Consider the following 23,894-nt stretch of genomic DNA (forward strand, 5'->3'; position numbering starts at 1 on the left):
GGACTCGTTTTACTGTGGATAGAGATACTTTTGTACCTATTTCCTCCAGCATGTTCGCAAGGTCCTTTGCTGTTGTTCTGGGATTGATTTGCCATTTTCTCACCAAAGTACGTTTATCCTGAGCGGTATGACGGCTGTGTTGTCCCATGGTGTTTATACTTGTGTACTATTGTTTATACAGATGAATATTTATACAGTTTATACAGTTTATACGTGGTACCTTCAGGCATTTGGAAACTGCTCCCAAGGATGAACCAGACATGTGGAGGTCTACACGTTCTTGGCTGATTTCTTTTGATTTTCCGATGATGTCAAGCAAAGAGGCACTGAGTTTGAATGTAGGACTTGAAATACATCCACAGGTACACCTACAATTGACTCAAATTATGTCAATTAGCCTATCAGAAGCTTCTAAAGCCATGACATAATTTTCTGGAATTTTCCAAGCTGTTTAAAGGCACAGTCAACTTAGTGTATGTTAACTTCTGACTCACTGGAATTGTGATACAGTGAATTATAAGTGAAATAATCTGTCTGTAAACAATTGTTTGAAAATTACTTGTGTCATGCACAAAGTAGACGGCCTAACCGACTTGTCAAAACTATAGTTTGTTAATAACAATACATTTGTGGAGTGGTTGAAAAACAAGTTTTTAATGACTCCAACCTAAGTGTATGTAAACTTCCGACTTCAACTGTACATATGGACAGCACCAAAACAAATGATCTAATGATTCTGTCTCTTCGCAGCAAAATCTGCAGAGCTGGGAAGTTAAAAAAGTTAGCCTAAGCAAGTAATTGTTAATGATTTGCATCATCTCATTCTGTTACTGCATGACAATTTACATTTGTTATAGCCTACATTTGTTATTGTCGTTGCATTTTTGCCGTTGCATTTTACTTTTTTTGTCTACTTTAAATTGTGGGTCTTGAGCTAGGGTATGGCAACTGCAATACCCTGCCATGCCCAACAGACGCCCCTGGGAAGGGGAGCCCCTGTGTTACTACTGTGTCAGTCCCACGTGCTGGATAGAAAATATAAACACTAACACATGCTTCTGTGTTCCTAGAGAGAGAGAGAGAGGCCAGGCAATATGGATTAAATTAGCCCTATTATCCTAATCATAATCTCTACATGACAGACTGCGTTGGGGGACCACAGAGCGCAGAGGGGAAGCAGAGAAAGGAGGACAAGAGAAGAAATTAGGAGGGGGAAAAAAGGGGGGGAAAGAGAAGTAGAGCAGCGAGAGTGGTTTGGCTACCGATGAACGAAGGACTTATTATCAATCAGCTTTGATGCATAAGAAATCCATTTCTTGATTCCTCATATCTCAGTCCCCCTGAAGAAGCTACTCAGGAAGGAGAGGATAATTATTGGAGAATGAATGGAGTGTGTTTACGCCCCTGTACCATGTACAAGGGGCTCTGAGACCTAGTGAACAGCGCCATATGAATCTAATCCATTATGATTCATCCATTATTGCTCTGAGGGATGTGTGTGGGTGTCACATGAACCATGACAGCTAGTGCAGTGTGACGCGATATGACCCTGTAGACTAGAAATGCATAGCAACGAGAGCAGGGGGTTGTCCTATCTCTGTTTGGGTTGTAAAGAATGATAACTACCTTCTTTGTAGTAAAATGCTCCACTTTTTTTGTCACTTGATGTGGTTTATCAAATGTGTAAATGTAGCCTACATATGTGTAAGATAGGCCTACATTTGAAAGGACTCACTTGTGACTGACAGAGGTCTGAAAAGGGTTGAGTGATGGGGACAGATGATTTTGGGAGTAAATGGGTGTGACCCTGTTGCCCTACTGGACAGGCTCTGTGTCACTGTGGTCCAGAAGCTCATACAAAATCAATCCATCTGTCAATCATACAGGCCAGAGTGGGAGAGGCTGTCTGTCTCACTTCAGATAGAAGAACAATGCACAGGCACACAAAGAAGAAGCAGACACTTCTTACTAGTGTTCTGTGTATTGTGTGTGTGTGTGTGGGGGGGGTGTAAGTAAGGGTGTGCATGCCTGCCTGTGTGTGTGTGTCAAGTGCATGTGGCATGCATCAGTTGGGAGGTGAATATAATGAGGGGTGTGTTCCTAGAAGGGAGGCGGCAGGCCGTGGCACATGGGATCCTTTTTACCGCAAAAGAAAGAAAAGGAGGGAAAGAATGAAGTGAAGGGAAAATCCCCAATGGACGCTGAGAAGATGGTGAGGTGAGGGGGGAGGGGTTCAGGAGTCGGAACAGATGGCAGGCCAGGCAGCATCCCCCTCCCCAATCCTCCCCCACCTTTCCCCCTCCTGGCAACTTAGAGATGTTGAGCAGGGGCAATTACTGGCAGAAAAGGCAGGGGAGGGAGAGGCACACATACAGTACACACACACACACACACACACACACACACACACACACACACACACACACACACACACACACACACACACACACACACACACACACACACACACACACACAATGGCATGTTAGCAACAGGCATTACAGTCACAGAGGGCCACTCCATCACCCCCCCTCAATGGGGCTACAGAGCAGCTCCCTCCCCCGTCCCTGCCTCCAGTGGTGCTCACAGCTCCATTAGCCCACCAGAGACAGGTGCAAGGTGTCACCTGTCACTCAAACCTCCCCCACCCTTCTCACCCTGTGGCACTTCTTATCCTTCACTCACTGCCCCCCCTTCCCTCTAACCCACCCTCAACCCCTCCTCAACCCCTCCTCACCCCCCTTCTGCCACCCTGATAATGACAAGACGCAGCCCTCCATATCCTCCTATATATACTAGTGAGAGGAGAGTAGAGGAGAGTTAGAGGAGAGGAGAGGAGTGGAGAGGATGCAATAGTGTGAATATTGGAAAAAAGCTCTACTATAGTAAAGCCACATAACAGGTACAGCGGCACAACAGCTGAAGGTGAGTATTGTATATTACTATAAACCCAAACAGAACCCCCTCTTCCTCTTCTTCCTCCTTTTCCTCCACCCGATAATGGTTCAAGCCCCAGTTTCCACAGCAATTCATCAGCAAGCAGACATTAATGGCCCGGCCCCATGGGAGTTGTAAGATAATTTCAAAATATTTCCCCAGAGCGACAACTACTGAAATGTCCAATGCCCACAGGTGTCCCCGGGGTCATGCTCCTCGTAAAGTCCAAGGGCCAGAACAATGTCCCAAAGGTGACAGGAGAATGTGGGGATGACAAGTTTAAGTGATAATCAATTGAGATAATAACAATGACAGCTTTATTTTAGTACTTTTCATACATTGTGATCCTCAAAGCAATGACATGTATATCGCACGAGAAGAAGGCCCATACAAGGCAGGTGTATGCGGATATTGGAGAAAGCATTACTATGTGCAGCATCACGCCTTCAGATGATTCTTGGCATCCGGTTATGCACCAAGTTCAGTTGAGTTCAGCTACTATAAGATTGTGCTGCTACTGCTGTTCTGTTCTCCATCCTCAGTACTGTATCTGCTGCCAAGCTTCCTCTTCATCCTACTCCTCCTGCTGCTGGTACTCCTACTATCGTATGGCAGCATCTCAAATGGCACCCTATTCCCTATATAGTGCACTACTTTTGACCAGGGCCCGTTTGTATTATATAGAGAATAGGGTGCCATTTGGGACAGAACTTATGAGAAATACTACATCATAAATACCATTACGATGAAAATAGTCAATGATGTATGTAAAAAAAAAAAGAAGTGCTGTATAGAATGGTTCTTTGGCTGTCCCCATCGAAGAACCCTTTGGAGAACGCTTTTTGATACCAGGTAGAAAGAATCCTTTTGGTTTCATGTAAAACCGTTTCCACAGAGGGTTCTACATGAAACCCAAATGGGTTGTACCTGGAACCAAACAGGGTTCTCCAATGGGGACAGCTGAATAACCCTTTTGGAACCCTTTTTTCTAAAAGTGTATACGGCTGTAAAGAAATATCTGAGCCATATGTGTCTCCATATACTGGAATACTTCCTCTAAGTCCACCTATTCATAATCGCACCCAGCTTCCAAATGGCAATTTCTTAAAATCAACTTGCTTCTTCTCTTCTTTTTTCTCCTCTTATCTTCTCTTCTCCTCTTTCTCTCTCTTTCTCCTCTCCTTCCCCCCTCTCCCCCTCTCCTTCTCCCCTCTCTTTCTCTCTCTCTCCACCCCTTTGTGTGTGTTGATGCAGTAGCCTAGCAGTGTGTCCTGGCACGGAATGCCATTGTGCTGCCTGCGCTAGGAGGGCTCACAGAGCTGTGTGAAGCTATGCCAAGCCCACCACCAAAGCACCAAGCAGTCATTATCACCCTGGGGCTGATGATAACCATAGGGCTTATAGAGAGCTGGCACAGGGTCTGGGCTGCATCCCAAATTGCACCTTCTTCCCTTGTATAGTGCACTACTTTTGACCAGAGCCCAGCCCTGATGATAACTATGGGGCTTATGGAGTGTTGGCTGGCAGAGAGCTGGCTCTGGTACCCACTACACCCCCAGCTAGGCCCCAGCCGAAGGCTTCTTATAGCCAGCTCGTCTTACTCTGCCCGCTGTCAGCCTCTCTCAGCAGCATAATCACCTCATATTATACTCCCTCTTATCCTCTTTCTTACCATAGGTACACACACACATGCATAGTTGCGCTCACACGCATTCATATACACATTGAAACATATACGCACACGCTATAACCTCCTCAGTTAAAGCCTATCTACCTTCTGCTAGAGATAAGCGAACCTTCTTATGTTGCCCCCAGGGTTTGGTTTTTAATGATCATCTTATGTATAAGTCAGCCCACTGAGTTAGTCAGTCAGTCAAATCTTCAGGGATTAACTAATACATTCAAGGTTACACGCATGCCAATCAATAAAAGGCCATGAGCGAGCGTGGCCCCTCTAGGCAGCTGACCTCAGCGGAGCTCAGCATTGTGGCCACAGTGACCCCTGACCTTTGTGTAACCCCGGCACATGCCACACACCCCTGATCCCTGAGCTGTGTTTGTTGTCACGTTAGCCATGTGAACGCACAATGGCAACTAGCAACCTCCGCTTCCCCTCGCTGCCCCCCTGCTACTTTCCCAACTGCTCCCCTAATACACGTGATAAAATGGTACACGTTAGCTGTTCCCATTACATAACCTGGCACATTTAGCCTTATCCTATCCTACCTAACCAGGTGGTAGTGATTATTTCCTGTAACAAATGGCATTACTTAAAATAGGTTAACTAGGCCACTAGAGAGATATTTTAAACCTCCAAATTCAAGGATGACTTTGTTTCCCTTCACTTGGTCTGTCTCAAGTGTGGAGTGCCAGTATTGCATGATTCAAAAGGCTAGTTTTAACATATATGACAAAATCCTACATTTTGCTTTTCCGTTTCACGCACATCCATGTGTTTTTATGGAGAAAAGAAAATTGAGATCCTTACAACATGTAAGTTTATTGTACATCGTAAAAAAAAAAAAGTCTAAGAACCTTATAAACTTTTAAAATAGCTGTTAAGTGCAGATTTCTCCATAATGCTAGGTGGCATACAACATTAAATCGACCGTTGGTTTAAACCCTGCTCATATATATATATTTTTTTACATTGTGTTTTCAACTTACATTTTTGACACACATGATCTATGGTTATTTCTACAGTAACTGTTATCCAACTTATCCTCACCTAGGATTTGAACACATAACCGCCTGGTTAATTAACAGCATTCCAATCTTCCTGCTATGCCACCACACCGGTCTTAATAGCTGATTCCGCCTGTATTCCTACACTTTGGACTGAATCTGAGCTTTGTTTAAAAATAAACAACAACAAAAAGATGATATTCATCATAGTGATTCAGGAACATTAAAACAGAATAAAATGTCCCGTCAACATTAGACAATTAAAACAGGAAACCCCAAAATTGCTAATAAGTCAATTAAATCTATGGTGAGAAAATAGTCTGATTAATTGACAACTAAAATAGCAGTGCAGATGGCATGCTTTTGCTGAGTGCAGAGATGTATTAGAAGTAATACATGTGCATAGGAATGTCATAGATCTTGTGACTTTGTGGTGCAGCAAGAAGAACTGTACACCTCAAAACTGGAGGTTCAAATCACAGGTGGGGTTATATTTTAGCTGAACAGCGTACTGCTAACTTTAAAACGACCATTTCACGACATGACTTATAATACTTTGGGATGGTTTGAGACCATCTGCGACCACCATCACGTGACGTCCTGCCGACTGATCAAATAAACGTCTAGAGAAACTTTAACAAACATCCTAACATGGTCATCACCCTTACGGAAAACCACCTGAATGTCACGTCATCACCTGTTTTTACATGTGAAGTGTTCCAAAACCACGTTTTCACATGATTTCATGTGAAATGTCACAAGGTGATACCATGTGAGTTCATACACTACATGACCAAAAGCATATGGACACCTGCTCATCGAACATCTCATTCCAAAATCATGGGCATTAACATGGAGTTGGTCTCCCCTTTGCTGCTATAAAAGCTTCCACTCTTCTGGGAAGGCTTTCAACCAGATGTTGGAACATTGCTGCAGGGACTTTCCTCCATTCAACCACAAGAGCATTCATCCCAAAGCTGTTTGATGGGGTTGAAGTCAGGGCTCCCTGCAGGCCAGTCAAGTTCTTTCACACCGATCTCGTCAAACAATTTCTGTATGGACCTCGCTTTGTGCATAGGGGCATTGTCATGCTGAAACAGGAAAGTCCCTTCCCTAAACTGTTGCCACAAAGTTGGAAGCACAGAATTGTATAGAATGTAATTTTATGCTGTAACGTTAATATTTCCCTTCACTGGGACTAAGGGGCCTAGCCCGTACAATGAAAAACAGCCCCAGACCATTATTCTTCCACAACCAAACTTTACAGTTGGCACTATGCGTTGGGGCAGGTAACGTTCTGCTGGTATCTGCCAAACCCAGATTTGTCTGTCAGATGGTGAAGAGTGATTCATCACTCCAGAGAACACATTTCCACTGCTCCAGAGTCCAATGGCGGCGTGCTTACACCACTCCAGCCGACGCTTGCCATTGCGCATAGTGATCTTAGGCTTGTGTGCGGCTGCTCTGCCATGGAAACTGATTTCATGAAGCTGACATTTGGAACTCGGTAGTGAGTGTTGTAGTGAGTGTTGCAACTGAGGACAGAAGATTTTTACACGCTACGCCGTTGTTGCTCCTAGATGTTTCCACTTCACAATAACAGCACTTACAGTTGACTGGGGCAGCTCTAGCAGGGCAGACATTTGATGAACTGACATGTTGAAAAGGTGGCATCCTATGACGGTGCCACATTTAAAGTCACTGAGCTCTTCAGTAAGGACATTTTACTGTCAGTATTTGGCTATGGAGATTGCATGGCTATGTACTAAATGTTACACCTGTCAGCAACAAGTGTGGCAGAAAAAGCCGAATCCACTCATTTGAAGGGGTGTCCACATACTTTTGCATATGTGTACCTGTGAAGTGTACCTTTGACTTTTTTGTACCCCAGGGAACAACACTGTACCCTAACCATATCTTTATTAATATTTATTTTTTGTAAAGTATGTTAATACATGTTCCAAGTAATATGTATGAACCTGGTGGCACTGCAGAATCATTGATGCATTCAACCAAGAGGATGAAAATTCAAATCCCCAAAACTTGAATACATTAAGTGTCCTTGCACACTGCTAGTTTTACGTTGGTGATAATTGGACAATTATTTACTTGATTCTGGGCAGCTTTTAGCGAGGTGCAGGAACGTATTCTTGCCAATACATCCATGCACGGCGCTACACCGGGGCTAAGGGGGGCTATAGCCCCGTCACAAATTTGCGTAGCCCCAGTTATTATGCGTAGCCCAGCCTCCTCTTTTAAAATTTTTAAATAAAGAAATATGTAAAAGTTAATAACCAGTCATTCTGTTCCCAATCCGAGCTCTACCTGCGTGCTCGTTCCACGAGTGTACCCTATGACATGTGTGTGTGTGTTGGGGGGGAGTCTGGTGTGTGTGCTCATGCCCGTTAGGCTACATTATGTGAGCTAACTTCTAGCTAGCTAGTCGTCCATCTTGCCCCATTGCAATGGGCCGTTTTCTGATCAAGAGAAGAGCACGGGTAGAAATTGAAAATCCAGACCCAGACCCTGTCTCCGAGGGGGCCAAAGAGGGAGATGAGAAAGATGAGTCGGAGAGAGAAACTCGTGAGCCACAACATGAGGGAGCATCAGAGCAGTTCGTCACTGCTAGCTGCTCCACAGCCACCGTTAGCTGCACTGTTAGCACAGCCACCTGATTTAAGCCAGTCACCTGTTGAAGAACCAAGGCACCCTCTTTTTCAGCATTATCCAGCCACAAAAGTCAGACAGCAGGATCGCTACTTCAATCGTAGATGATATGAGGATTACACATGGCTGGAATATTCTATTTCAAACAACCGTGTTTTCTGCTTTGCATGCCGCCACTTTCAACGTACAGGAAAATTGTGGAGAGAAGGGGGCATTTACCCACGATGGCTACCAGAACTGGAAGAAGGCGACAAGTTTGTTCAAGACACACAATGCTAGTGTGGAGCATAAATATGCAATGACAGCGTGGAATGAGTGGACTATTCAGAAAGAGTCTGGCTCAGCAATATGCAATCCTCTAAGTGATGAACATTTGAAAATAGTCAGAGAGAACAGAGAATATATGAGAGCAATTGTGGTATAATTGCATTACTCTGCATACCGGGGACTTTCACAGAGAGGAGACATAGAAAATGACATGGCTGTCAGCCAGGGAAACTTCCTTGAACTTTTACAGGTCATAGGCAAGTTCGACAAAACAGTTGCACAGAAAATATCAGATAATACTAGAAATGCTAAGTACACGCATCATGATTTACAGAATGAAATACTGGGCAAACCCTCGACTCAGCAACTTTACCTGCCTGTCCATACACGCAGAAAGAACCAAGGCCCTGGATGACCAGAAGATTATAGACTCATTTGCACTGAACCACAACAGACGCATCGTCCTTCTATAAAACAACACTTGGTGAGTATCTGAAAGGCCTTTTATTTATTGACAGAGTGCGCCTGTCCGGTGATGGGAACATGATTCAATCGCGCTGATCTGAATCTGGATGGAACAAGAAGAAACTCCACATGCATATTGTCGGCCTACAAGTATTTTTGCAATAGAAATAAAATCCCTTAGATTGTGATGATAGCCACCTCGTTCTACACCATGTGTGCACAGTGGAAAAGCAGAGGGTAAATGCACTTCTCTTTCTGGCTGCACTGTGGATCCTATTCCTTTCATTTCTGACCATAACCAATGCACAGCAGGACGCATGTGCTGAAGTCTTTGACCTTTGCAACGTGAAAGACGTTTTTGTCATTACCTTGTGGTCACTTGTATTAGGATTATAGCTATTTTGTTGAATATTATTTGGCCAAATTCAATTAAAACTACATTTATATAGAATGTGCTGTGTGCCATATCTGCTTTTATTGAAAAAAAAAAACCTTAGCCCCAGGAGAGAAAAAGAAAATCCTGGCACCACACACACACACACACACACACACACACACACACACACACACACACACACACACACACACACACACACACACACACACACACACACACACACACACACACACACACACACACACACACACACACACACACACACACACAGATCTGGCTGCACTGTTTAAATGGGGATGACTCAGAGGTTCCCTCCATTTGTCCAGATATACAGTAATAGGATTTACCTATGTGCCAACTCACTCAATTTGCCTGTTGTGTTGTGGTTTATTGACAGAATGCCTCACACTAAGTAAGACAGTAAGACAAAGCTTTCTCGGCCTGTGTGGAACATTCCCATCCCTGTCAACACCCCCTCACACACCTTCACCCCCACTGCCTCACCCCTTCTCAACCCTCACACTTCCTCCAATCTCAATAAGCTTGTCAACTCTCTTCCTCCAACACCTCACCCCTGTCACCTCTCACCCCTTCAGCCCTAATCACCCTCTCCTCAACCCTTCACCCCTGCCCTAATTTCCTCATCTGCTAAATTCCTGCTGTGTGACATCAATGTCCCCATGCAGCAATATGAGTGACAACCCGCTATGCTATCAGCTATCTATCCTATCTCCTTGTTTGTTTGATTGTTTTCGCGTACAGCTCTCCTGTTAGTGCTAGCGGTTAGCATCAGAACAGATTCCAGAATTTTCAGGCTGGAACAACATGACAGGGGTCAGAATGCCTGGAATGCTGAAAAACACAGATTAGCTCATTCCTGTTCTGTTGTCTCTGGACTGGAGTGGATGAGTTTGTGATTCTAAACTCTATTGTGTGGTGCTCAGGGCTTAGGACATCAGTGGCTGAAATCAGGGCCCGGAGTGTTGGGCCACAGGACCTAAACCCAAAACACTAAACCATAGACCATTGACCATATCCGAAACATAGTGTTAATTTCAATATGTAGAGTTTCTTTGGGGCTTAGGACATCATGGCCAACTGAGCCCACAGCCCCTAAACCCAAAACACTAAACCCTGAACTCTGCCCACTGACCAGCCTCAATCCAAACAATGTTTCAATATGTAAAGTGTGTCTTCTTGTCATCTGACTGAACCCACAAAGATGATTCAACAACTACATGTCAACAGTCTTAAGTGCCTTCCTGTCGTTGTGTAACGGTTTTCTTCCTGGGATGAAGGAGAGGACCAAAACGCAGCACGGCTAGTGTTCAACATAATTTAATAAAGAATATGTGAACACTACAAACAACAAATGTGAAAACCGAGACAGACCTATCTGGTGCAGAACACAAACACAGAGACAGGAAACAATCACCCACAAAACCCCAACACAAAACAAGCCACCTATATATGATTCTCAATCAGGGACAACGATAGACAGCTGCCTCTGATTGAGAACCATATTAGGCTGAACATAGAAACAGACAAACTAGACACACAACATAGAATTCCCACCCAGCTCACGTCCTGACCAACACTAAAACAAGCAAAACACATAAGAACTATGGTCAGGACGTGACACGTTGATTACTTTTCCATTACATATTATTTGTTCCAGCCTGTACGTTTCCATTCGATTAAACCACTGACATGTGCTATACAAACATAAATGGCTAGAAGAGTATTTTTTAACAGAAAAAACAGAAGGCATGGCATTTGTGTAATGTTTTCTCTCTGTCAATAGTAATCAACACTGCCACCTTGTGGTAGATCTTTGCAGTTGTAAGAAAATTCGGACTATTCTCATAATAGCCTATAGATTGCACCATTTATTAATAAATAGTCAAAATCTCTATTATGACTTCACTCAAGTATAGTATTCTATCCAATGTAACCACCACTTTTTAAGGGTGTCGGAAACATGTAAACTGTTTGCAAGTTTCATTGCTGTAACCTTTCACTACTGTGTTTCACATGTCACTGACATATGAAGCACCAGTATAATATTCTAGACACCAAAGAATCTCTCTCTCTCTCTCTCTCTCTCTCTCTCTCTCTCTCTCTCTCTCTCTCTCTCTGTGCCTCTCTCTCTCTCTGTGCCGCTCTCTCTCTCTCTCTCTCTGCGCCTCTCTCTCTCTCTGTGCCTCTCTCTCTCTCTCTCTGTGCCTCTCTCTCTCTCTCTCTCTCTCTGTGCCTCTCTCTCTCTCTGTGTGTGCCTCTCTCTCTCTCTCTCTCTCTCTCTCTGTGACTCTCTCTCTGTGTGCCTCTCTCTCTCTCTCTCTCTCTCTCTCTCTGTGCCTCTCTCTCTCTCTGTGTGACTCTCTCTCTCTCTCTCTCTCTCTGTGTGCCGCTCTCTCTCTCTGTGTGCCTCTCTCTCTCTCTCTCTCTCTCTCTCTCTGTGTGCCTCTCTCTCTCTGTGTGTGCCTCTCACTCTCTCTCTCTCTAACTCTGTGTGCCTCTCTCTCTCTCTGTGTGCCTCTCTCTCTCTCTCTCTCTCCCCCCTATTTTACATTTGACCCTTCCTGTTCCTGAAAAAACAGGTAGCAAGCATAAGCTGACATTTAGTACGCTTCCTCCTCCTTTGCAACGAATGAATAATTGTTCCTATTCTTCCACCGATAGTATGCTAGGCCTACTGTAGTAGTTTGTCATATCTCTGATACTGTTTTAATCATCACGTAATCCTTCAATCAGTAACTTAAATGTAAACTCTGTTATCATTGATAAGTCACTCTGATATTGCATTCTGTCTAAATGAATTTCCCAATCACATGAGAAGTGATGTTTTACCATGTTATTTATTTAACCTTTATTTAACCATCAGACAATGAGAAGCCATGGCCTATTATAGGGGGTACGTGGGTCAAAACAAATCAGGTGTATTTGAATTTCCTACTTAATTCCTGATAATCTCTTACGTGCTGAAGTGATCAAGAAATAATGTTTTTTGTTGTTGTATCTACCTTACCAGACAGTTATTTGCATATCACAATTAACTACACGCACTTCAGCCCACAAACAAGGAAATAATCCATCCCACAACCTAGAAATATAATAAATTCACTGCTTTCAGGAAGTAGTCCACAGGGTTGGTTTCTGCCAATGTGCACGTCAGACAACACTGCACGTCACCAGTAACGCAGACGGAACACTACTCTCTTCCTGGTATCCTGGTTAGGTGGACCCTAGTTTGCGTGTATCATTCATTTGCCTATGCTAATCTCAGGGAAGATGTAGAAACAAATGAGGTACAGTAAATCTGAATTAATGAACTTCCTTTTTTCAGAGAATAGGCGATAAGACTCCCATGACCCGGCTCCATTTATACAATAGAACTCTGTCTCACGCTGTGGTCAACAGTGGGACGAGGATGAGCAATGTAGGGGAGGAGAGGATGTGTGGTATGTTTGTCTGTCCTTGACAGTTGGATATATTTCAATAGTCGAAATCAGCTTCCTTCGTCATCTCTTCTCCATCTACACAGATCTGAAATCACAGGTGAAGGCAATAAGTTGGATGCTGCCTGGGCATCTGCTGTCACCTGTTCCTTCACTGAAGGAAAGGAGATGATATGAAGTCATGTTGGACTATTGAGAAGTACTCTTGGGTTTAGCAAAGTCATGTTTGTAGGTGTAGAAAGACCATTCAGAGGACTGGAATTCCAACCTCCTCTTCTTTGTGTAGGTTTACCAATGTTTTAAACTGTGGTAAAGGAACTCCAACACAGCTCAACTCAAGGAAATCCCAATGCTGAGTATACAAAGACTACACAGAAGTCTGGTCAATCTGACCAGGTAGCTCATTTACTATACTGGAATCAAATGCTTCATCATTCTACTTCATGCCCACATGGTGGCTCAACCCTAGCCCTAGCCCTAGCCTCAACCCTAACCCTTACCTTAATGTAAACATTTCCCCACACGCGTCAACTACACTGTTAAACTGAAGTGCTTTGTAACACCAAAACTAGCTGCAACTGAGCTGCCACCAACTTGAAGGAGACAAAACTTGAACATCATCCTGAGATATTTTGAAACGTTGTAACACCACTAAATCAAGTGTTGTGCAACACCTTGCCAGGGACTGGGAGCACTAACAGAAAAGGTTGAAAACCCTATTTTATGTATTTGATTATTTGCCTTTATATACCATTTTGGCAGGCATTGGCAAGCACAGTTTTCAATCTACCAGCAGTTGCTGGCAATGTATCTGCATTAACTGAAGATTATACTTTTCCACTGCCAATCAACAATGTGGGAACTGTTGCTGTCACATTGAGCGTACATTTTTCTAACGGTTTCGATATTCGTTCCTCATGATCCATTTCACCTCATGGCACAACAAGCTTAAAACTAATATTGAAATATACTTTTTTTTCTTCAAACATGCATAGAACATTGTGTGAAAGAATCATGAAGTCAAAAAATTTGGAATTACCCACAATCCTCTAAAAACAGAGTCACGTGGCAAGATAGTGAATGCAAGGTGATTGAAACCAAAGACTTCCAATGAGTTCAATCACTCTATTGTCTCTAGCTTTGGTTATCCTCATGAAAGATGCTTACATTTTGAGCAACGTGTTAAAAATGCACTACGCAGAAATCGATCTGCCATTTCCTGGTTTGCTAAAATTCTAACAGCTCGCCTAATTTCAGTTTATGTGACAAAACAAGCAAGTATTGTGTAGAGAATCATTGCACCATAACTAAAAATATAGTTTTGTCAGCTGGTGTGCTAAATCGAAAGTAAAAGACAAAAGCTAAACTTAAGAACGGGTAGCATAGAAATACCCTTTTAAAACAAATCTACCGCTTCTTAGACTTGCTTTCAATGATTATGACATATCTATACCACACATTTCTATGTGAATGTCACGTTCCTGACCTGTTTTCTGTTGTTTGGTTGTGTTTATTGGTCAGGGCGTGAGTTTTGGGTGGGCAGTCTATGTTTTCTGTTTCTATGTTGGTTTTGGGTTGCCTGGTATGGCTCTTAATTAGAGGCAGGTGTTTTGCGTTTTCCTCTAATTGAGAGTCATATTAAGGTAGGTTGTTCTCACTGTTTGTTTGTGGGTGATTGTCTCCTGTGTCAGTGTCTGTATCTGTATGTTACGCCACACGGGACTGTTCCGGTTTTTGTTAGTTAGTGAGTTAGTGAGTTAGTGAGTTAGTGAGTTAGTTAGTTAGTTAGTTAGTTAGTTCGTTTTATGTAGTCTGTTTTCCTGGTTCATGCGTTCTTCACGTTGTATGTAAGTTCGGGTCCAGGTCTGTCTACATTCGTTTATTTGTTTTGTAATTATTCAAGTGTTCGTCGTGTTCTTCTGTTTTTGTTTATTAAATCATTATGTATTCACAACCCGCTGCATTTTGGTCAAATCCCTGCTACTCCTCTTCGGATGAGGAGAAGGAGGAAGCCCGTTACAGTGAATTTGGTCAGGTCACCCAAAAAGTTATATATTGCCGCTTTAAGATGGATTTACATTATTTTGGTAAAATGAAATTAACAAATCATTGAAACCACTTGCATACATTTTTTAAAATATATTTTGGGGTTATTTTGACACTTTACTGAGACTGTTATGAAATGACAGAGGGATTACAGATGGATGGTAGAAACAGATTAAAGAGTTGGAGCGGGGAAATCTTCTGTGGGGTGACCTGTCTAAATCAGGTGCAATACCGCTAGACTACGGGCTCTGCACGACTTGCATTCATTTCTATTAGGTAATTTATTCAAATTAAGTGTATTAAATGTATGTTCATTAAGAAATGATTCTGGGTTGAATTGAAATTGACATATTTTGTTGGTTGTTTTTTTGAGTCAATTTCAATTCACCCCAGAATAATTTCTTACTGTGTGGTTGAGTGTGTACAATTTCAACGAAATGTACAATTCTTACCCCTCCTTTCTAAACTGTCAAAATAAAGCACTAAAAAAAAAAGGTGTAATTACACAAAAAATATTCTCCATAGGCCCTTATCAATATCTAGGCTATAAAGAATTTGTATTTCTAAACCATTAATTGTATGAGAAACAATGTATGTGTTTTGATGCTGCTTTTTACATGCACTGAAACCTCAAAAGTTTTTTCACCACGCTCTCTTAAAAACACCAATATTCAGGTTGAAGAACCAATTTGGGTGTTTCAAATTCTGTGTATTAAAACACTTTGTGTTTACATTCAAACACTCTCCAAACACCAGATCTCAGCTTAGGTGCTCTACTTTTCATGATTTCATTACGCAATCATGGTGTTTTGAGACTTTTTATTTTTACAAGGTAGACTCTATTGTGTAGGTTAAAAGTCCAAGAAATAATTATGCAAGAAAGATAATGTATTGGTTTTCTTCATTTAACACTGAGGCAGGTTTGCTCTGGACAGCATAAAATAACTAGGCTTTTATTACAGTTCTTCAAATGCACAGAAACACAGAAATGGCAGCAATATGAGTTTATGTGGAATATAAATGCTAAATATTATAAAACATGTATTACAACCATCACATACATCACATACAGTAACATTTTTCCTCATAAAGTTAAAGTTAAATATATTAAAACATACTATATACTGTACACACAACACAAAAGCGTCTGAAATATCAGTCAACTCCTGTACGCAGTTCCACCACAATAAACCGAGAACTTATTTTAGCTTTATAACTATTTATTGGCTTCTTGTAACAAGTCTATCTATTTAGGCTGAGGCCTAAGTGCAATGTTTAGGCTGTGAATTCTGTCCGTAAGTCCGTGTTCATTTTGTCAACAACTAATTACTCGGGTGATCAATTCGAAAATGCAATGCTTAAATGCTCAATTGATAAGCAAAAATGATAAATGCATTCATATTTGCATATGGGTGCACATGATTCATGTCACAATAAAATGATAATGTTAATATGAAAATTGAAAATGGTTTATTGAAAATTGGAAACGGTTAAAATAATTTCTAAAATGATTAACAGAAAATGGTAAATGCAATGTGGAAAGTGGCTTTTTTTTATTTTACAACTGCCCATTTAGCATGTTCTATTGTCTTTTTCTTTTTTCATTTTCAATCTGTATGCAAATTGCTCCTTGGAGGTTTGGACCAGGAGAGAAACACAACACCACCTGCAGTTGTACATTTTTGACATGTCATGCGCTCTGTTAACGAAGGGGTTCAAACCTGGTGTCTTCTAAACAAGAATAACATTTTAGCCTGCTAAGTCAAAGCTTAGGCAATGTAGCTTGGGGAACCAGACTTTGGTTTAGCGGACTAATCAAACCAAATCAAATTTTATTGGTCACATACACATGGTTAGCAGATGTTAATGCGAGTGTAGCGAAATGCTTGTGCTTCTAGTTCCGACAGTGCAGTAATATCTAACAAGTAATCTAACAAATTCTCAACAACTACCTTATACACACTAATGTGTGTATAAGGGGGCCCCGTGTGGCTCAGTTGGTAGAGGGGGCCCCGTGTGGCTCAGTTGGTAGAGCATGGCGCTTGCAACGCCAGGGTTGTGGGTTCGATTCCCACGGGGGGCCAGTACAAAAAAAAAAAAAAAAGTATGAATGTATGTACTTGTAAGTCGCTCTGGATAAGAGCGTCTGCTAAATGACTTAAATGTAAATGTAATGAATAAGAATATGTACATATAAATATATGGATGAGCAATGGCCGTGCAGCATAGGCAAGATGCAGTAGATGGTATAGAATACAGTATTTATATATGAGATGAGTAATGTAGGATATGTAGACATTATTAAAGTGACTATTTGTAAAGTAACTAGTGATATCATTATTAAATGTATTAAAGTGGCAAGAGACTTGAGTCTGTATGTTGGCAGCAACCACTCTATGTTAGTGATGGCTGTTTAACAGTCTGATGGCCTTGAAATAGAAGCTGTTTTTCAGTCTCTCGGTCCCAGCTTTGATGCACCTGTACTGACCTCGCCTTCTGGATGATAGCGGGGTGAACCGGCAGTGGCTCTGGTGGTTGTTGTCCTTGAGGATCTTTTTGGCCTTCCTGTGACATCGGGTGCTGTAGGTGTCCTGGAGGGAAGGTAGTTTGTCCCCGGTGATGCGTTGTGCAGACCACACTACCCTCTGGAGAGCCTTACGGTTATGGACGGAGCAGTTGCCGTACCAGGCAGTGATACAGCCAGACAGGATGCTCTCGATTGTGCATCTGTAAAATTTGGTGAGTGTTTTAGGGGACAAGCCAAATTTCTTCAGCCTCCTGAGGTTGAAGAGGCGCTGTTGCGGGGGGAAGTCCACGATCATCTCCTTTGTTTTGTTGACTTGAGTGAGAGGTTATTTTCCTGACACCACACTCCGAGGGCCCTCCCCTCCTCCTTGTAGACCGTCTCATCGTTGTTGGTAATCAAGCCTACCACTGTAGTGTCGTCTGCTGATGATTGAGTTGGAGGCATGCATGGCCATGCAGTCATGGATGAACAGGGAGTACAGGAGAGGGCTGAGAACGCACCCTTGTGGGGCCCCAATGTTGACGATCAGCGGGTGTGTTTCCTGATGTGTTTCCTACCCTCACCACCTGTGGGCGGCCCGTCAAACTCCAGGACCCAGTTGCACAGGGCGGCGTCAAGACCCAGGGTCTCGAGCTTAATGACGAGTTTGAACGGTACTATGGTGTTAAATGCTGAGCTGTAGTCAATGAATAGCATTTTTTCATAGGTATTCCTCTTTTCCAGATGGGATAGGGCAGTGTGCAGTGTGTTGGAGATTGCGTCGTTTGTGGACCTATTGGGGCGGTAAGCAAATTGGAGTGGGTCTAGGGTGACAGGTAAGGTGGAGGTGATATGATCCTTGACTAGTCTCTCAAAGCACTTCATGATGACAGAAGTGAGTTATTATAAATGATGATAGTCATTTAGTTCAGTTACCTTAGCTTTCTTGTGAACAGGAACAATGGTGGCCATCTTGAAGCATGTGGGAACAGCAGACTGGGATAGGGATTGATTGAATATGCATGCTCTGAGGATGCGGCTGGCTAGGGATTCTGTCTGGGCTGGCAGCCTTGCGAGGGCTATCATGCTTAAATGTTTTACTCAAGTTGGCCACAATGAAGGAGAGCCCCCTGGCTTTGGTAGCGGGCCGTGTCAGTGGCACTGTATTGTCCTCAAAGCGAGCAAAGAAGTTGTTTGATTTGTCTGGGAGCAAGATGTTGATGTCCACGACAGGGCTGGTTTTCTTTTTATATCCATGATTGACTGTAGACCCTGCCACATACATCTCATGTTTGAGCCGTTGAATTTTGACTCTACTTTGTCTCTATACTGACGCTTTGCTTGTTTTATTGCCTTGTCGAAGGGAAAAGCTACACCATTTGTATTCTGTCATGTTTCCAGTCGCCTTGCCCTGATTAAAAGCGGTGGTTCACGCTTTCAGTTTTGTGCGAATGCTGCCATCAATCCACTGTTTCTGGTTAGGGAATGTTTTAATAGTCACAGTGGGTACAACATCACCAATGCACTTGTTAATAAACTTGCTCACAGAGTCAGCGTATACATCAATGTTGTTGTCTGAGGCTGCCCGGAACATATCCCAGTCCACGTGATCAAAGCAATCGTGAAGTGTGGACTCCAATTGGTCAGACAAGCGTTGGATAGACCTGAGCACGGGCGTTTCCTGTTTTAGTTTCTGTCTATAGGCTGGGAGCAACAAATTGGAGTCATGGACAGATTTGCCGAAGGCAGGGCAGGGGAGGGCTTTGTATGCATCGCGGAAGTTAGAGTAGTAATGGTCGAGAATGCTACCAGCCCGTGAAGCGCATTCGATATGCTGATAGAATTTAGGAAGCCTTGATCTCAGATTAGCTTTTTTTAAATCCCCAGCTACAATAAATGCACCCTCAGGATGTATGGTTTCCAGTTTACATAGAGTCCAGTGAAGTTCTTTCAGGGCCCTCGAGGTATCTGCTTGGGGGGGGATATACACGGCTGTGACTATAATCGAAGATAGTTCCCTTGGTAGATAATGCAGTCGACATTTGATTGTAAGGAATTCTAGGTCAGGTGAACAAAAGGACTTAAGTTCCTGTATGTTGTTATGATCACACCATGAGTCGTTAATCTTAAGGCATACACCCCCGCCCTTCTTCTTACCAGAGAGTTGTTTGTTTCGGTCGGCGCGATGCGTAAAGAAACCGGGTGGCTGTACCGACTCTGACAACATATCCCGGGTGAGCCATGTTTCCGTGAAACAGAGTGTTACAATCTCTGATGCCTCTCTGGAAGGCAACTCGTGCAATAATTTCGTCCACCTTGTTGTCTAGAGATTGGACATTGGCAAGTAATATGCTTGGATGTGGTGTATGGTGTGCTCGCCTTCTATGTCTGACCAGTAGGCCGCTCCGTCAGCCTCTCCTGCGGTGACTGCATTGTTTTGGATCGGCTTCTGGGATAAGAACAAAGGATCCGCTTCGGGAAAGTCGTATTCCTGGTCGGTATGTTGGTAAGTTGACGTCGCTTTTATATCCAATAGTTCTTCCCGGCTGTGTGTAATAACACTTGAGATTTTCTGGGCTAACAATGCAAGAAATAATACATTTAAAAAAACAAATTACTGCATAGTTTTCCTAAGGACCTGAAGCGAGGCGACCATCTCTGACGGCGCCATCATACTCAATGCGCTCTTCTGATGTGCAAAACACCCTTGTTCGAACCCTGTCAGTCATATTTGTGCCATCGCTCAGAAGGTTCTCGGAGGAGTTCAAAGGATGGTGAATTGTAACTGAGATGGTTCCGTTAACACACATGCATGATGAGTAGGTCTAACCTTGACTGAGACCTGAAGAGTTGCATTCGCTCCCTGAGTCAATGCCTAGGCTTCAGCTTAGCAGGTCTATACTTTTCTGGTGCGCAGGAGACCTGGGTCAGTTCGCACGCTGTGTGTTGGTTACACTAGTCTAAAGTCAATGTACAGAGAGCCCTGTATGGCTTGGATGTACTACTGTATGGGGGTGTGGTGTTGCTCTCCTGGCTCATGCCTCCAAGAAGAAATTTGCATACACAATGAAAATTCTAATTTAAAAGAGAAAATGTTTAATTGAGTAGTTGGAAAATGAAAACAGACACTATGCAATTTAAATTTATGGTTTTCTGTTTACCATTTGTCTTTTTCCATTTAGCGATTTATTTAGAATTTCTGTTTACCATTTCCAATTTTCATTTAATCATTTTCTATTTTCATTTTAACTTTGTAATTCAATTGTGGTATGAATTATGCACACTGATATGAACATAAAAATTCATTTATCATTTTCACATTCCTATTTAGCATTTAAGCATTGCATTTTTGAACTCTCCGTAGTCAACAACCTATTTTTCCTGAGGAAACTAATGATGAGACGAAATGCTCTGTAAAAAACTATAACTATTACCAATTACTTTTCATTTTAGTTGACGAAAATGGACATTCAATTTCACATGAAACTCCTTTAAATCTGTTTTGTCCAATTATAAGCATGCATCCCTGTGCAGAATATATAATGCAATCCTCTCATTAGCCGATAACATCTTTCTGTTGCATGGGCTGGTTGTATTGATATGGCTCTCCCACAAACATAGCTCCCAATGAGCTGATGCGCAGACAGGATACATAAATTGTAACAAATTAACCTCAATTAGAAACAATAATGTATTTTAAATCTTTGCTTTCAGTTAGGTCATTTTTGCTCTGATCTTATCAGAAGGTCTATTGTGCCATGTGCGCTTTTATTCATCTTTGTTGGCAATAGCGAGTTGCAGTTGCTTTTTCCAATTGGGAAAACGAATGATTTTTGCTGAATATTAGGAGTATAGTAATACTTCTGGCATTGTGGGAGAGCTCATATTCTCCTATTTTCAAGGAAAGCACTGTTATTTAACCAACTCTGATGGTTATTATGTGGAGAAAATCTGATCTAAATTTCTTAACCTGTAGGCTTTATATCCTTAAATTATGGCTGGCATTGGTTATAATGTTTCCAGCTAAGGTATAGCCTACAAAGCGATAGTAGGCCTAGTTGGACAAGGCTATGTGAGTCCATTCAAAAATGCTAACTACCTTTAGCACATATTCAGGATAGTATCTTTTTCCTGGGGACCCGACGCTCGCTCTGAACGTTGACAGGCATCGCTTGCGGCAAGGTTTTAGAAACATGAGGAATCTTTCATATCAGTGAGATTTTTTTTTTTAAACTGAGGGTTAAATTACTACACACCTTTATAGGGTTAAGATTGGTGCTCCCACACGGCCATATCTCAAAGTTACAGCACTTGTTTTACGGAAGACTTAGGCAAACATCTGTGCTCATAAGCTATCTAGCATGCGCCGAACACCTGTGTGTAAGCATAACTGGGGAGGAAGTGTAGCGGAAGTGTAGTTTGCCGGCTGGAGACACACAGCTTATGGATCTGTGCAAATCTTGGTAAGTAAGTGTATCTTTTTTTTTTTTAAGAATATTTCTCTCAGATATGAAAGATGCTTCGAAAACCATTTTGCATCTGATGATTATTGACGTTTCTAAAAGTTAAAACACAGCGCCAGCATTGCAGTTCACATGGAGCCAGTAGTGACCGAAGTTAACCGCTGAATATCCTACAGAGAAGGGCTTTTGAGAGCTAAGTGTGCACATGATGCAAGTAAGAGGTAAATATGAATGATTTAAATGTAGAAAAAAATGTGCAGACTAAAATGTGACTAAAACTAACCTGAAATTGTTCCAGGTTTTTGTTGACTGAAAATAACAAAAATTAATAAAAGATTAAATGACAAAAATGTAACGAAGACTAAAATCTAATTTAAGAGTAAATCTAAGACAAAGTTAAAACTGCAGTAAGTTAGCCCTTTCGCAGTTTTCAAACTGAAGGGTGTAAGGTATGGTTATCTCTTTATGGAGAGTAGTCTGGTCTTGGAGTCCTGGGGTGGCGCGGTCAACAGCAACAGCATGAGATTCTGAAAAGCATGCAGTATTATTAACCATGGCGATAAACACTGAGTATACCAAACATTAGGAACACCTTCCTAATATTGAGTTGAACCCCACATCCTCACTTCGCCAGGGCATGGACTCTACAACGTGTCGAAAGCGTTCCACAGGGACGCTGGTCCATGTTGACTCCAATGCTCCCCACAGTTGTGTCAAGTTGTCTGGATATCCTTTGGGTGGTGGACCATTGCTGATACACACAGGAAACTGTTGGGCTGTTCTTGACACAAATCGGTAAGCTAGGGCTAGGGTAATGGTTTTGTTTGAGGCTAAGGTAATGGTTCCTACATGAAAAAATACTAGTTTACTATAGAATCCTACAATACATACTATTTAATTCTATAGTAAACTGTAGTATACTGTAAAATACTATACTACACACTGTAGTATTCCTAAATGACGTGTAGTACTTATAATATATAGTAGAATGTTGTAGTATCCTGAAGAATACTATAGTAAATACCATTTCATTTGCATATACCCATTCCCCTCCCCATATCGCAATTTGTGCCACCCATGAGTCAGAAACCTACATGCCAAGTATAGACCCCCTGTTCCCTACAGCTTATAGAATATAGTAGAAGCTCTGAAGTATTAGATCTGACCTCAATCCTACCTACAGGTTGTGGAAAATGTGCTCTTTTAGTAGTAATGGGCATTAAATTAATTTCTGTGAGCTGGCACATTTGGCTTCCAAATGGCTTTTCATTCAAAATGCTTCTAAATTGGCCTAGAACCAGGAAATAAATAAATCTACAATGTACATCTCAAATGGTAGGCTACCATTATGTCAGATTGTGAAATGCTCGGTCAATGTTTTTTTTACCTGGCCAAATTATTAGAAGGCGAAGGGGGAAAAATGAATTGGCCCAGATTGAGGCGTTCTCCCCACTACACTAAATATTACAGTATAGTACAGTCTGCAAAAACACTACATTACTATAGTATATAATAGCATTTTTTTACAACAGTATTTATACAATAGTTAACAGTAAATACTACAGTAAAGTCTAAAAACAACAGTATTCATACCATAGTATACTATAGTATTTTTTCATGTGGGTTGAACCGGTACGTGCATATAATGCTAGAGTTGGGGCTATGGTTAGTGGATGCACGGTAGAATGGTCTTACCTGTTTGTTGTTTCGATGTACAGACCCCATGCCGTCCCTTTCTGTGCCTCCTCTGGTGAACTGCAGGCAGGCAGGCAGGCAGGCAGGCAGGCAGGCAGGCAGGCAGGCAGGCAGGCAGACAGGCAGACAGGCAGACAGGCAGACAGGCAGACAGGCAGACAGGCAGACAGGCAGACAGGCAGACAGGCAGACAGGCAGACAGGCAGACAGGCAGACAGGCAGACAGACAGACAGACAGACAGTATACACAATCAGTCAGTACCCCATTTAAACCTGGGACAATAGTGTACTGTGCTAGCTCGAATGTA

At 42.3% G+C, this 23,894-nt stretch overlaps 1 long non-coding RNA gene and 1 other non-coding gene across 2 annotated transcripts; one reads left to right on the plus strand and one right to left on the minus strand.

Moving 5' to 3' along the window:
* Positions 1-15,859: 15,859 nt before the first annotated feature.
* On the minus strand, positions 15,860-23,822 carry LOC129838479 (uncharacterized). The gene is made up of 2 exons (XR_008756854.1): positions 23,587-23,822; positions 15,860-22,418 (listed from the first exon to the last, which is right to left on the minus strand). It is a non-coding gene; the product is annotated as an uncharacterized LOC129838479 (long non-coding RNA).
* On the plus strand, positions 16,931-17,006 carry trnaa-ugc (transfer RNA alanine (anticodon UGC)). The gene has a single exon. It is a non-coding gene; the product is annotated as a tRNA-Ala (tRNA).
* Positions 23,823-23,894: the final 72 nt, after the last annotated feature.

This window comes from Salvelinus fontinalis, chromosome 39 (assembly GCF_029448725.1).
Source record: "Salvelinus fontinalis isolate EN_2023a chromosome 39, ASM2944872v1, whole genome shotgun sequence".
Classification (NCBI taxonomy): Eukaryota; Metazoa; Chordata; class Actinopteri; order Salmoniformes; family Salmonidae; genus Salvelinus; species Salvelinus fontinalis.